This window comes from Amia ocellicauda, unplaced genomic scaffold, assembly GCF_036373705.1.
Source record: "Amia ocellicauda isolate fAmiCal2 unplaced genomic scaffold, fAmiCal2.hap1 HAP1_SCAFFOLD_31, whole genome shotgun sequence".
NCBI lineage: Eukaryota > Metazoa > Chordata > Actinopteri > Amiiformes > Amiidae > Amia > Amia ocellicauda.
Window position 1 is genome coordinate 485,174 of NW_027102876.1, and position 10,137 is coordinate 495,310.

Sequence of the window (10,137 nt, forward strand, 5' to 3'; positions counted from 1 at the left end):
TAGTAGCCAGGTACGTGTACAATTCTTCAATTATATCTCCTGCAGACAGAAAGAGAGTATTAAGAGCTACGATGAAGTTACCCAGGAGACGTAAAAAGCTTGCAGCACCTGTTATTTCTAGGAGGTCAGCCATCCAAGTACTGACCAGGCCCTGCCCCGTTTAGCTTCCGAGATCTTACGAGATCGGGCGCATTCAGGACGGTGTGGCCACAAGCCGAGTGGCCTGGCTGCATGATGTCTCTTAAAGGTTGGCGGGTATTGACGGAACTTCCTGCAAAAAAAAAAAAAAAAAAAAAAAAAAAAAAAAGAAAAATGGATGGAAAAATATCAGTGCAGCAAAGGGTGTTGACAGTAGCTGGGTACGTGTAAAATACTTCAATTATGTCTCCTCCAGACAGATAGAGAGTATTAAGAGCTACGATAAAGTTACCCAGGAGACGTAAAAGCTTGCAGCACCAGGTATTTCCAGGAGGTCTCACATTCAAGTACTGACCAGGTCCTGCCCCGTTTAGCTTCCGAGATCTGACGAGATCGGGCGCGTTCAGGATGGTGTGGCCGCAAGCCGAGAGGCCTGGCTGCATGATGTCTCTTAAAGGCTGGCGGATATTGACGGAACTTCCAGCAAAAAAAAAAGAAAAAAGAAAAATGGAGGGAAAAATATCAGTGCAGCAAAGGGTGTTGAAAGTAGCCGGGTACGTGTACAATTCTTCAATTATATCTCTTCCAGACAGAAAGAGAGTATTAAGAGCTACGGTGAAGTTACTCAGGAGACGTAAGATGCTTGCAGCACCTTTTATTTCCAGCAGGTCTCCCATGCAAGTACTGAACAGGCCCTGCCCCGTTCAGCTTCCGAGGTCTGACGAGATTGGGGGTGTTCAGGGCGGTGTGGCCGCAAGCCGAGAGGCCTGGCTGCATGATGTGTCTTAATGGTTGGCAGGTATTGACGGAACTTCCAGCAATAAAAAAAAAAAAAAGAAAAATGGAGGGAAAAATATCAGTGCAGCAATGGGTGTTGAAAGTAGCCGGGTACGTGTACATTACTTCAATTATATCTCCTCCAGACAGAAAGAGAGTATTAAGAGCTACGATAAACTTACCCAGCAGACGTAAAAAGCTTGCAGCACCTGGTATTTCCAGGAGGTCTCCCATCCAAGTACTGACCAGGCCCTGCCCCGTTTAGCTTCCGAGATCTGACGAGATCGGGCGCGTTCAGGATGGTGTGGCCGCAAGCCGAGACGCCTGGCTGCATGATGTCTCTTAAAGGCTGGCGGGTATTGACGGAACTGCCAGCAAAAAAAGAAAAAGAAAAATAGAGGGAAATATACCAGTGCAGCAAAGGGTGTTGAAAGTAGCCGGGTACGTGTACAATTCTTCAATTATATCTCCTGGAGACAGAAAGAGAGTATTAAGAGCTACGATGAAGTTACCCAGGAGACGTAAAAAGCTTGCAGCACCTGGTATTTCTAGGAGGTCTCCCATCCAAGTACTGACCAGGCCCTGCCCCGTTTAGCTTCCGAGATCTGACGAGATCGGGCGCATTCAGGACGGTGTGGCCACAAGCCGAAAGGCCTGGCTGCATGATGTCTCTTAAAGGTTGGCGGGTATTGACGGAACTTCCAGCAAAAAAAAAAAAAAAAAATGGATGGAAAAATATCAGTGCAGCAAAGGGTGTTGACAGTAGCTGGGTACGTGTACAATACTTCAATTAAATCTCCTCCAGACAGATAGAGAGTATTAAGAGCTACGATAAAGTTACCCAGGAGACGTAAAAGCTTGCAGCACAAGGTATTTCCAGGAGGTCTCACATTCATGTACTGACCAGGTCCTGCCCCGTTTAGCTTCCGAGATCTGACGAGATCGGGCGCGTTCAGGATGGTGTGGCCGCAAGCCGAGATGCCTGGCTGCATGATGTCTCTTAAAGGCTGGCGGGTATTGACGGAACTGCCAGCAAAACAAAAAAAGAAAAATAGAGGGAAAAATACCAGTGCAGCAAAGGCTGTTGAAAGTAGACGGGTACGTGTACAATTCTTCAATTATATCTTCTCCAGACAGAAAGAGAGTATTAAGAGCTACGATAAAGTTACCCAGGAGACGTAAAAGCTTGCAGCACTAGGTAAATCCAGGAGGTCTCACTTTCATGTACTGACCAGGTCCTGCCCCGTTTAGCTTCCGAGATCTGACGAGATCGGCCACGTTCATGATGGTGTGGCCGCAAGCCAAGATGCCTGGCTGCATGATGTCTCTTAAAGGCTGGCGGGTATTGACGGAACTGCCAGCAAAAAAAAAAAAAGAAAAATAGAGGGAAATATACCAGTGCAGCAAAGGGTGTTGAAAGTAGCCGGGTACGTGTACAATTCTTCAATTATATCTCCTGGAGACAGAAAGAGAGTATTAAGAGCTACGATGAAGTTACCCTGGAGACGTAAAAAGCTTGCAGCAACTGGTATTTCTAGGAGGTCTCCCATCCAAGTACTGACCAGGCCCTGCCCCGTTTAGCTTCCGAGATCTGACGAGATCGGGCGCGTTCAGGATGGTGTGGCCGCAAGCCGAGATGCCTGGCTGCATGATGTCTCTTAAAGGCTGGCGGGTATTGACGGAACTGCCAGCAGAAAAAAAAAAAAAAATAGAGGGAAATATACCAGTGCAGCAAAGGGTGTTGAAAGTAGCCGGGTACGTGTACAATTCTTCAATTATATCTCCTGGAGACAGAAAGAGAGTATTAAGAGCTACGATGAAGTTACCCAGGAGACGTAAAAAGCTTGCAGCACCTGGTATTTCAATGAGGTCTCCCATCCAAGTACTGACCAGGACCTGCCCCGTTTAGCTTCCGAGATCTGACGAGATCGGGCGCATTCAGGACGGTGTGGCCACAAGCCGAAAGGCCTGGCTGCATGATGTCTCTTAAAGGTTGGCGGGTATTGACGGAACTTCCAGCAAAAAAAAAAAAGAAAAAAAGAATAAAGAAAAATGGATGGAAAAATATCAGTGCAGCAAAGGGTGTTGACAGTAGCTGGATACGTGTACAATACTTCAATTATATCTCCTCCAGACAGAGAGAGAGTATTAAGAGCTACGATGAATTTACCCAGGAGACGTAAAAAGCTTACAGCACCTGGTATTTCTAGGAGGTCTCCCATCCAAGTACTGACCAGGTCCTGCCCCGTTTAGCTTCCGAGATCTGACGAGATCGGGCGCATTCAGGACGGTGTGGCCGCAAGCCGAGAGGCCTGGCTGCATGATGTCTCTTAAAGGTTGGCGGGTATTGACGGAAGTTCCAGCAAAAAAAAAAAAAAAAAAGAAAAATGAATGGAAAAATATCAGTGCAGCAAATGGTGTTGACAGTAGCTGGGTACGTGTACAATACTTCAATTATATCTCCTCCAGACAGATAGAGAGTATTAAGAGCTACGATAAAGTTACCCAGAAGACGTAAAAGCTTGCAGCACCAGGTATTTCCAGGAGGTCTCACATTCATGTACTGACCAGGTCCTGCCCCGTTTAGCTTCCGAGATCTGACGAGATCGGGCGCATTCAGGATGGTGTGGCCGCAAGCCGACATGCATGGCTGCATGATGTCTCTTAAAGGCTGGCGGGTATTGACGGAATTTCCAGCAAAAAAAAAAAAAAAAAAAATAGAAAAATGGAGGGAAAAATATCAGTGCAGGAAAGGGTGTTGAAAGTAGCCGGGTACGTGTACAATTCTTCAATTATATCTCCTGGAGACAGAAAGAGAGTATTAAGAGCTACGATGAAGTTACCCAGGAGACGTAAAAAGCTTGCAGCACCTGGTATTTCTAGGAGGTCTCCCATCCAAGTACTGACCAGGCCCTGCCCCGTTTAGCTTCCGAGATCTGACGAGATCGGGCGCATTCAGGACGGTGTGGCCACAAGCCGAAAGGCCTGGCTGCATGATGTCTCTTAAAGGTTAGCGGGTATTGACGGAACTTCCAGCAAAAAAAAAAAGAAAAAAAGAAAAAAGAAAAATGGATGGAAAAATATCAGTGCAGCAAAGGGTGTTGACAGTAGCTGGAAACGTGTACAATACTTCAATTTAATCTCCTCCAGACAGAGAGAGAGTATTAAGAGCTACGATGAAGTTACCCAGGAGACGTAAAAGCTTGCAGCACCTGGTATTTCTAGGAGGTCTCACATTCAAGTACTGACCAGGTCCTGCCCCGTTTAGCTTCCGAGATCTGACGATATCATGCGCGTTCAGGACGGTGTGGCCGAAAGCCGAGAGGCCCGGCTGCATGATGTCTCTTTAAGGCTGGCGGGTATTGACGGAACTTCCAGCAAAAAAAAAAAGAAAAAAGAAAAATGGAGGGAAAAATATCAGTGCAGCAAAGGGTTTTGAAAGTAGCCGGGTACGTGTACAATTCTTCAATAATATCTCCTACAGACTGAAAGAGAGTATTAAGAGCTATGATGAAGTTACCCAGGAGACGTAAAAAGCTTGCAGCACCTGGTATTTCCAGGAGGTCACCCATCCAAGTACTGACCAGGCCCTGCCCCGTTAGTTTCCGAGATCTGACGAGATCGGGCGCGTTCAGGACGGTGTGGCCGCAAGCCAATAAGCCTGGCTGCATGATGTGTCTTAAAGGCTGGCGGGTATTGACGGAACTTCCAGCAAAAAAAAATAAAAATAAAAATGGAAAATGGAGGGAAAAATATCAGTGCAGCAAAGGCTGTTGAAAATAGCCAGGTACGTGTACAATACATCAATTATATCTCCTCCAGACAGATAGAGAGTTATTAAGAGCTACGATGAAGTTTCCCAGGAGACGTAAAAAGCTTGCAGCACCAGGTATTTCCAGGAGGTCTCCCATCCAAGTACTGACCAGGCCCTGCCCCGTTAGCTTCCGAGATCTGACGAGATCGGGCGCGTTCAGGATGGTGTGGCCGCAAGCCGAGATGCCTGGCTGCATGACGTCTCTTAAAGGCTGGCGGGTATTGACGGAACTGCCAGCAAAAAAAAAAAAGAAAAATAGAGGGAAATATACCAGTGCAGCAAAGGGTGTTGAAAGTAGCCGGGTACGTGTACAATTCTTCAATTATATCTCCTGGAGACAGAAAGAGAGTATTAAGAGCTATGATGAAGTTACCCAGGAGACGTAAAAAGCTTGCAGCACCTGGTATTTCTAGGAGGTCTCCCATCCAAGTACTGACAAGGCCCTGCCCCGTTTAGCTTCCGAGATCTGACGAGATCGGGCGCATTCAGGATGGTGTGGCCACAAGCCGAAAGGCCTGGCTGCATGATGTCTCTTAAAGGTTGGCGGGTATTGACGGAACTTCCAGCAAAAAAAAAAAAAAATATATAGAAAAATGGAGGAAAAAATATCAGTGCAGGAAAGTGTGTTGAAAGTAGCCGGGTACGTGTACAATACTTCAATTATACCTCCTCCAGACAGATAGAGAGTATTAAGAGCTACGATAAAGTTACCCAGGAGACGTAAAAGCTTGCAGCACCAGGTATTTCCAGGAGGTCACCCATCCAAGTACTGACCAGGCCCTGCCCCGTTTAAATTCCAAGATCTGATGAGATCGGGGGCGTTCAGGACGGTGTGGCTGCAAGCCAAGAGGCCTGGCTGCATGATGTCTCTTAATGGTTGGCGGGTTTTGACGGAACATCCAGCAAATAAAAAAAAAGAGAAATGGAGGTAAAAATATCAGTGCAGCAAAGGGTGTTGAAAGTAGCCAGGTACGTGTACAATTCTTCAATTATATCTCCTCCAGACTGAAAGAGAGTATTAAGAGCTACGATGAAGTTACCCAGGAGACGTAAAAAGCTTGCAGCACCTGGTATTTCCAGGAGGACACCCATCCAAGTACTGACCAGGCCTTGCCCCGTTTAGCCTCCGAGATCTGACGAGATCGGGCGCGTTCAGGACGGTGTGGCTGCAAGCCAAGATGCCTGGCTGCATGATGTCTCTTAAAGGCTGGCGGGTATTGACGGAACAGCCAGCAAAAAAAAAAAAAGAGAAATGGAGGGAGAAATACCAGTGCAGCAAAGGGTGTTGATAGTAGCCAGGTACGTGTACAATTCTTCAATTATATCTCCTGCAGACAGAAAGAGAGTATTAAGAGCTACGATGAAGTTACCCAGGAGACGTAAAAAGCTTGCAGCACCTGTTATTTCTAGGAGGTCAGCCATCCAAGTACTGACCAGGCCCTGCCCCGTTTAGCTTCCGAGATCTTACGAGATCGGGCGCATTCAGGACGGTGTGGCCACAAGCCGAGTGGCCTGGCTGCATGATGTCTCTTAAAGGTTGGCGGGTATTGACGGAACTTCCTGCAAAAAAAAAAAAAAAAAAAAAAAAAAAAAAAGAAAAATGGATGGAAAAATATCAGTGCAGCAAAGGGTGTTGACAGTAGCTGGGTACGTGTAAAATACTTCAATTATGTCTCCTCCAGACAGATAGAGAGTATTAAGAGCTACGATAAAGTTACCCAGGAGACGTAAAAGCTTGCAGCACCAGGTATTTCCAGGAGGTCTCACATTCAAGTACTGACCAGGTCCTGCCCCGTTTAGCTTCCGAGATCTGACGAGATCGGGCGCGTTCAGGATGGTGTGGCCGCAAGCCGAGAGGCCTGGCTGCATGATGTCTCTTAAAGGCTGGCGGATATTGACGGAACTTCCAGCAAAAAAAAAAGAAAAAAGAAAAATGGAGGGAAAAATATCAGTGCAGCAAAGGGTGTTGAAAGTAGCCGGGTACGTGTACAATTCTTCAATTATATCTCTTCCAGACAGAAAGAGAGTATTAAGAGCTACGGTGAAGTTACTCAGGAGACGTAAGATGCTTGCAGCACCTTTTATTTCCAGCAGGTCTCCCATGCAAGTACTGAACAGGCCCTGCCCCGTTCAGCTTCCGAGGTCTGACGAGATTGGGGGTGTTCAGGGCGGTGTGGCCGCAAGCCGAGAGGCCTGGCTGCATGATGTGTCTTAATGGTTGGCAGGTATTGACGGAACTTCCAGCAATAAAAAAAAAAAAAAGAAAAATGGAGGGAAAAATATCAGTGCAGCAATGGGTGTTGAAAGTAGCCGGGTACGTGTACATTACTTCAATTATATCTCCTCCAGACAGAAAGAGAGTATTAAGAGCTACGATAAACTTACCCAGCAGACGTAAAAAGCTTGCAGCACCTGGTATTTCCAGGAGGTCTCCCATCCAAGTACTGACCAGGCCCTGCCCCGTTTAGCTTCCGAGATCTGACGAGATCGGGCGCGTTCAGGATGGTGTGGCCGCAAGCCGAGACGCCTGGCTGCATGATGTCTCTTAAAGGCTGGCGGGTATTGACGGAACTGCCAGCAAAAAAAAAAAAAAAAAAGAAAAATGGATGGAAAAATATCAGTGCAGCAAATAGTGTTGACAGTAGCTGGGTATGTGTACAATACTTCAATTATATCTCCTCCAGACAGATAGAGAGTATTAAGAGCTACGATAAAGTTACCCAGGAGACATAAAAGCTTGCAGCACCAGGTATTTCCAGGAGGTCTCCCATCCAAGTACTGACCAGGTCCTGCCCCGTTTAGCTTCCGAGATCTGACGAGATCGGGCGCATTCAGGACGGTGTGGCCACAAGCCGAAAGGCCAGGCTGCATGATGTCTCTTAAAGGTTGGCGGGTATTGACGGAACTTCCAGCAAAAAAAAAAAAAAAAAAAATAGAAAAATGGAGGGAAAAATATCAGTGCAGGAAAGGGTGTTGAAAGTAGCCGGGTACGTGTACAATTCTTCAATTATATCTCCTGCAGACTGAAAGAGAGTATTAAGAGCTACGATAAAGTTACCCAGGAGACGTAAAAGCTTGCAGCACCTGGTATTTCCAGGAGGTCTCACATTCAAGTACTGACCAGGTCCTGCCCCGTTTAGCTTCCGAGATCTGACGATATCATGCGCGTTCAGGACGGTGTGGCCGAAAGCCGAGAGGCCCGGCTGCATGATGTCTCTTTAAGGCTGGCGGGTATTGACGGAACTTCCAGCAAAAAAAAAAAGAATAAAGAAAAATGGAGGGAAAAATATCAGTGCAGCAAAGGGTTTTGAAAGTAGCCGGGTACGTGTACAATTCTTCAATAATATCTCCTACAGACTGAAAGAGAGTATTAAGAGCTATGATGAAGTTACCCAGGAGACGTAAAAAGCTTGCAGCACCTGGCATTTTCAGGAGCTCACCCATCCAAGTACTGACCAGGCCCTGCCCCATTAGCTTCCGAGATCTGACGAGATCGGGCGCGTTCAGGACGGTGTGGCCGCAAGCCAAGAGGCCTGGCTGCATGATGTCTCTTAAAGGCTGGCGGGTATTGACGGAACTTCCAGCAAAAAAAAAAAAAAAAAAAAATGGAAAATGGAGGGAAAAATATCAGTGCAGCAAAGGCTGTTGAAAGTAGCCGGGTACGTGTACAATACTTCAATTATGTCTCCTCCAGACTGAATGAGAGTATTAAGAGCTACGCTGAAGTTACCCAGGAGATGTAAAAGGCTTGCAGCACCTGGTATTTCCAGGAGGTCACCCATCCAATTTCTGACCAGGCCCTGCCCAGTTTTTCTTCCGAGATCTGACGAGATCTTGCGTCTTCAGGACGGTGTGGCCTCAAGCCAAGAAGCCTGGCTGCATGATGTCTCTTAAAGGCTGGAGGGTATTGATGGAACTTCCAGCAAAAAACAAAAGAAAAAAGAAAAATGGAGGGAAAAATATCAGTGCAGCAAAGCGTGTTGAAGGTAGCCGGGTACGTGTACAATCCTTCAATTATGTCTCCTCCAGACAGATAGAGAGTATTAAGAGCTACGATAAAGTTACCCAGGAGACGTAAAAGCTTGCAGCACCAGGTATTTCCAGGAGGTCTCACATTCAAGTACTGACCAGGTCCTGCCCCGTTTAGCTTCCGAGATCTGACGAGATCGGGCGCGTTCAGGACGGTGTGGCCGCAAGCCGAGATGTCTGGCTGCATGATGTCTCTTAAAGGTTGGCGGGTATTGACGGAACTTCCAGCAAAAAAAAAAAAAAGAAAAATGGATGGAAAAATATCAGTGCAGCAAAGGGTGTTGAAAGTAGCCGGGTACATGTACAATTCTTCAATTATATCTCCTGCAGACTGAAAGAGAGTATTAAGAGCTACGATGAAGTTACCCAGGAGACGTAAAAAGCTTGCAGCACCTGGTATTTCTAGGAGGTCTCCCATCAAAGTACTGACCAGGCCCTGCCCCGTTTAGCTTCCGAGATCAGACGAGATCGGGCGCATTCAGGACAGTGTGGCCACAAGCCGAGAGGCCTGGCTGCATGATGTCTCTTAAAGGTTGGCGGGTATTGACGGTACTTCCAGAAAAAAAAAAAAAAAAAAAAAAATGGATGGAATAATATCAGTGCAGCAAAGGGTGTTGACAGTAGCTGGGTACGTGTACAATACTTCAATTATATCTCCTTCAGACAGAAAGAGAGTATTAAGAGCTACGATGAAGTTACCCAGGAGACGAAAAAGCTTGCAGCACCTGGTATTTCTAGGAGGTCTCCCATCAAAGTACTGACCAGGCCCTGCCCCGTTTAGCTTCCGAGATCAGACGAGATCGGGCGCATTCAGGACAGTGTGGCCACAAGCCGAGAGGCCTGGCTGCATGATGTCTCTTAAAGGTTGGCGGGTATTGACGGTACTTCCAGCAAAAAATAAAAAAGAAAAAAGAAAAAAGAAAAATGGAGGGAAAAATATCAGTGCAGCAAAGGGTGTTGAAAGTAGCCGGGTACGTGTAGAATTCTTCAATAATATCTCCTCCAGACTGAAAGAGAGTACTAAGAGCTATGATGAAGTTACCCAGGAGACGAAAAAGCTTGCAGCACCTGGTATTTCTAGGAGGTCTCCCATCAAAGTACTGACCAGGCCCTGCCCCGTTTAGCTTCCGAGATCAGACGAGATCGGGCGCGTTCAGGACGGTGTGGCCGCAAGCCAAGAGCCCTGGCTGCATGATGTCTCTTAAAGGCTGACGGGTATTGACGGAACTTCCAGCAAAAAAAAAATGGATAAAGAAAAATGGAGGGAAAAATATCAGTGCAGCAATGGGTGTTGAAAGTAGCCGGGTACGTGTACAATACTTCAATTATATCTCCTCCAGACAGAAAGAGAGTATTAAGAGCTACGATGAACTCACCTA

General features: G+C 46.6%; 12 non-coding genes and 17 pseudogenes across 12 annotated transcripts; all 29 read right to left on the bottom strand.

Annotated features, from left to right (window-relative positions):
- Window positions 1–96: 96 nt before the first annotated feature.
- On the bottom strand, window positions 97–215 carry LOC136730075 (uncharacterized; annotated as a pseudogene).
- Window positions 216–444: 229 nt separating this feature from the next.
- On the bottom strand, window positions 445–563 carry LOC136730022 (uncharacterized; annotated as a pseudogene).
- A 215-nt stretch (window positions 564–778) lies between these two features.
- Window positions 779–897, bottom strand: LOC136730323 (uncharacterized; annotated as a pseudogene).
- A 215-nt stretch (window positions 898–1,112) lies between these two features.
- Window positions 1,113–1,231, bottom strand: LOC136730105 (5S ribosomal RNA). The gene has a single exon (XR_010809256.1). It is a non-coding gene; the product is annotated as a 5S ribosomal RNA (ribosomal RNA).
- Window positions 1,232–1,442: 211 nt separating this feature from the next.
- On the bottom strand, window positions 1,443–1,561 carry LOC136729850 (5S ribosomal RNA). The gene has a single exon (XR_010809112.1). It is a non-coding gene; the product is annotated as a 5S ribosomal RNA (ribosomal RNA).
- Window positions 1,562–1,770: 209 nt separating this feature from the next.
- On the bottom strand, window positions 1,771–1,889 carry LOC136730230 (uncharacterized; annotated as a pseudogene).
- A 539-nt stretch (window positions 1,890–2,428) lies between these two features.
- LOC136729982 (5S ribosomal RNA) lies at window positions 2,429–2,547 on the bottom strand. Its single transcript, XR_010809239.1, has one exon. It is a non-coding gene; the product is annotated as a 5S ribosomal RNA (ribosomal RNA).
- Window positions 2,548–2,756: 209 nt separating this feature from the next.
- On the bottom strand, window positions 2,757–2,875 carry LOC136729989 (uncharacterized; annotated as a pseudogene).
- Window positions 2,876–3,100: 225 nt separating this feature from the next.
- LOC136729972 (5S ribosomal RNA) lies at window positions 3,101–3,219 on the bottom strand. Its single transcript, XR_010809229.1, has one exon. It is a non-coding gene; the product is annotated as a 5S ribosomal RNA (ribosomal RNA).
- Window positions 3,220–3,434: 215 nt separating this feature from the next.
- LOC136730122 (uncharacterized) lies at window positions 3,435–3,553 on the bottom strand (annotated as a pseudogene).
- A 220-nt stretch (window positions 3,554–3,773) lies between these two features.
- On the bottom strand, window positions 3,774–3,892 carry LOC136729859 (5S ribosomal RNA). The gene has a single exon (XR_010809121.1). It is a non-coding gene; the product is annotated as a 5S ribosomal RNA (ribosomal RNA).
- Window positions 3,893–4,115: 223 nt separating this feature from the next.
- On the bottom strand, window positions 4,116–4,234 carry LOC136729847 (uncharacterized; annotated as a pseudogene).
- Window positions 4,235–4,450: 216 nt separating this feature from the next.
- Window positions 4,451–4,568, bottom strand: LOC136730039 (uncharacterized; annotated as a pseudogene).
- A 221-nt stretch (window positions 4,569–4,789) lies between these two features.
- Window positions 4,790–4,907, bottom strand: LOC136729933 (5S ribosomal RNA). Its single transcript, XR_010809192.1, has one exon. It is a non-coding gene; the product is annotated as a 5S ribosomal RNA (ribosomal RNA).
- Window positions 4,908–5,117: 210 nt separating this feature from the next.
- On the bottom strand, window positions 5,118–5,236 carry LOC136730004 (uncharacterized; annotated as a pseudogene).
- Window positions 5,237–5,454: 218 nt separating this feature from the next.
- LOC136729950 (5S ribosomal RNA) lies at window positions 5,455–5,573 on the bottom strand. Its single transcript, XR_010809208.1, has one exon. It is a non-coding gene; the product is annotated as a 5S ribosomal RNA (ribosomal RNA).
- A 211-nt stretch (window positions 5,574–5,784) lies between these two features.
- LOC136730038 (uncharacterized) lies at window positions 5,785–5,903 on the bottom strand (annotated as a pseudogene).
- Window positions 5,904–6,114: 211 nt separating this feature from the next.
- Window positions 6,115–6,233, bottom strand: LOC136730077 (uncharacterized; annotated as a pseudogene).
- Window positions 6,234–6,461: 228 nt separating this feature from the next.
- On the bottom strand, window positions 6,462–6,580 carry LOC136730023 (uncharacterized; annotated as a pseudogene).
- A 215-nt stretch (window positions 6,581–6,795) lies between these two features.
- LOC136730324 (uncharacterized) lies at window positions 6,796–6,914 on the bottom strand (annotated as a pseudogene).
- A 215-nt stretch (window positions 6,915–7,129) lies between these two features.
- Window positions 7,130–7,248, bottom strand: LOC136730221 (5S ribosomal RNA). The gene has a single exon (XR_010809267.1). It is a non-coding gene; the product is annotated as a 5S ribosomal RNA (ribosomal RNA).
- A 215-nt stretch (window positions 7,249–7,463) lies between these two features.
- Window positions 7,464–7,582, bottom strand: LOC136730308 (5S ribosomal RNA). The gene has a single exon (XR_010809275.1). It is a non-coding gene; the product is annotated as a 5S ribosomal RNA (ribosomal RNA).
- Window positions 7,583–7,801: 219 nt separating this feature from the next.
- Window positions 7,802–7,920, bottom strand: LOC136730380 (uncharacterized; annotated as a pseudogene).
- Window positions 7,921–8,136: 216 nt separating this feature from the next.
- LOC136730193 (uncharacterized) lies at window positions 8,137–8,254 on the bottom strand (annotated as a pseudogene).
- A 220-nt stretch (window positions 8,255–8,474) lies between these two features.
- LOC136730368 (uncharacterized) lies at window positions 8,475–8,593 on the bottom strand (annotated as a pseudogene).
- Window positions 8,594–8,808: 215 nt separating this feature from the next.
- LOC136730042 (uncharacterized) lies at window positions 8,809–8,927 on the bottom strand (annotated as a pseudogene).
- A 212-nt stretch (window positions 8,928–9,139) lies between these two features.
- On the bottom strand, window positions 9,140–9,258 carry LOC136729952 (5S ribosomal RNA). Its single transcript, XR_010809210.1, has one exon. It is a non-coding gene; the product is annotated as a 5S ribosomal RNA (ribosomal RNA).
- A 213-nt stretch (window positions 9,259–9,471) lies between these two features.
- LOC136729953 (5S ribosomal RNA) lies at window positions 9,472–9,590 on the bottom strand. The gene has a single exon (XR_010809211.1). It is a non-coding gene; the product is annotated as a 5S ribosomal RNA (ribosomal RNA).
- A 224-nt stretch (window positions 9,591–9,814) lies between these two features.
- LOC136730285 (5S ribosomal RNA) lies at window positions 9,815–9,933 on the bottom strand. Its single transcript, XR_010809273.1, has one exon. It is a non-coding gene; the product is annotated as a 5S ribosomal RNA (ribosomal RNA).
- Window positions 9,934–10,137: the final 204 nt, after the last annotated feature.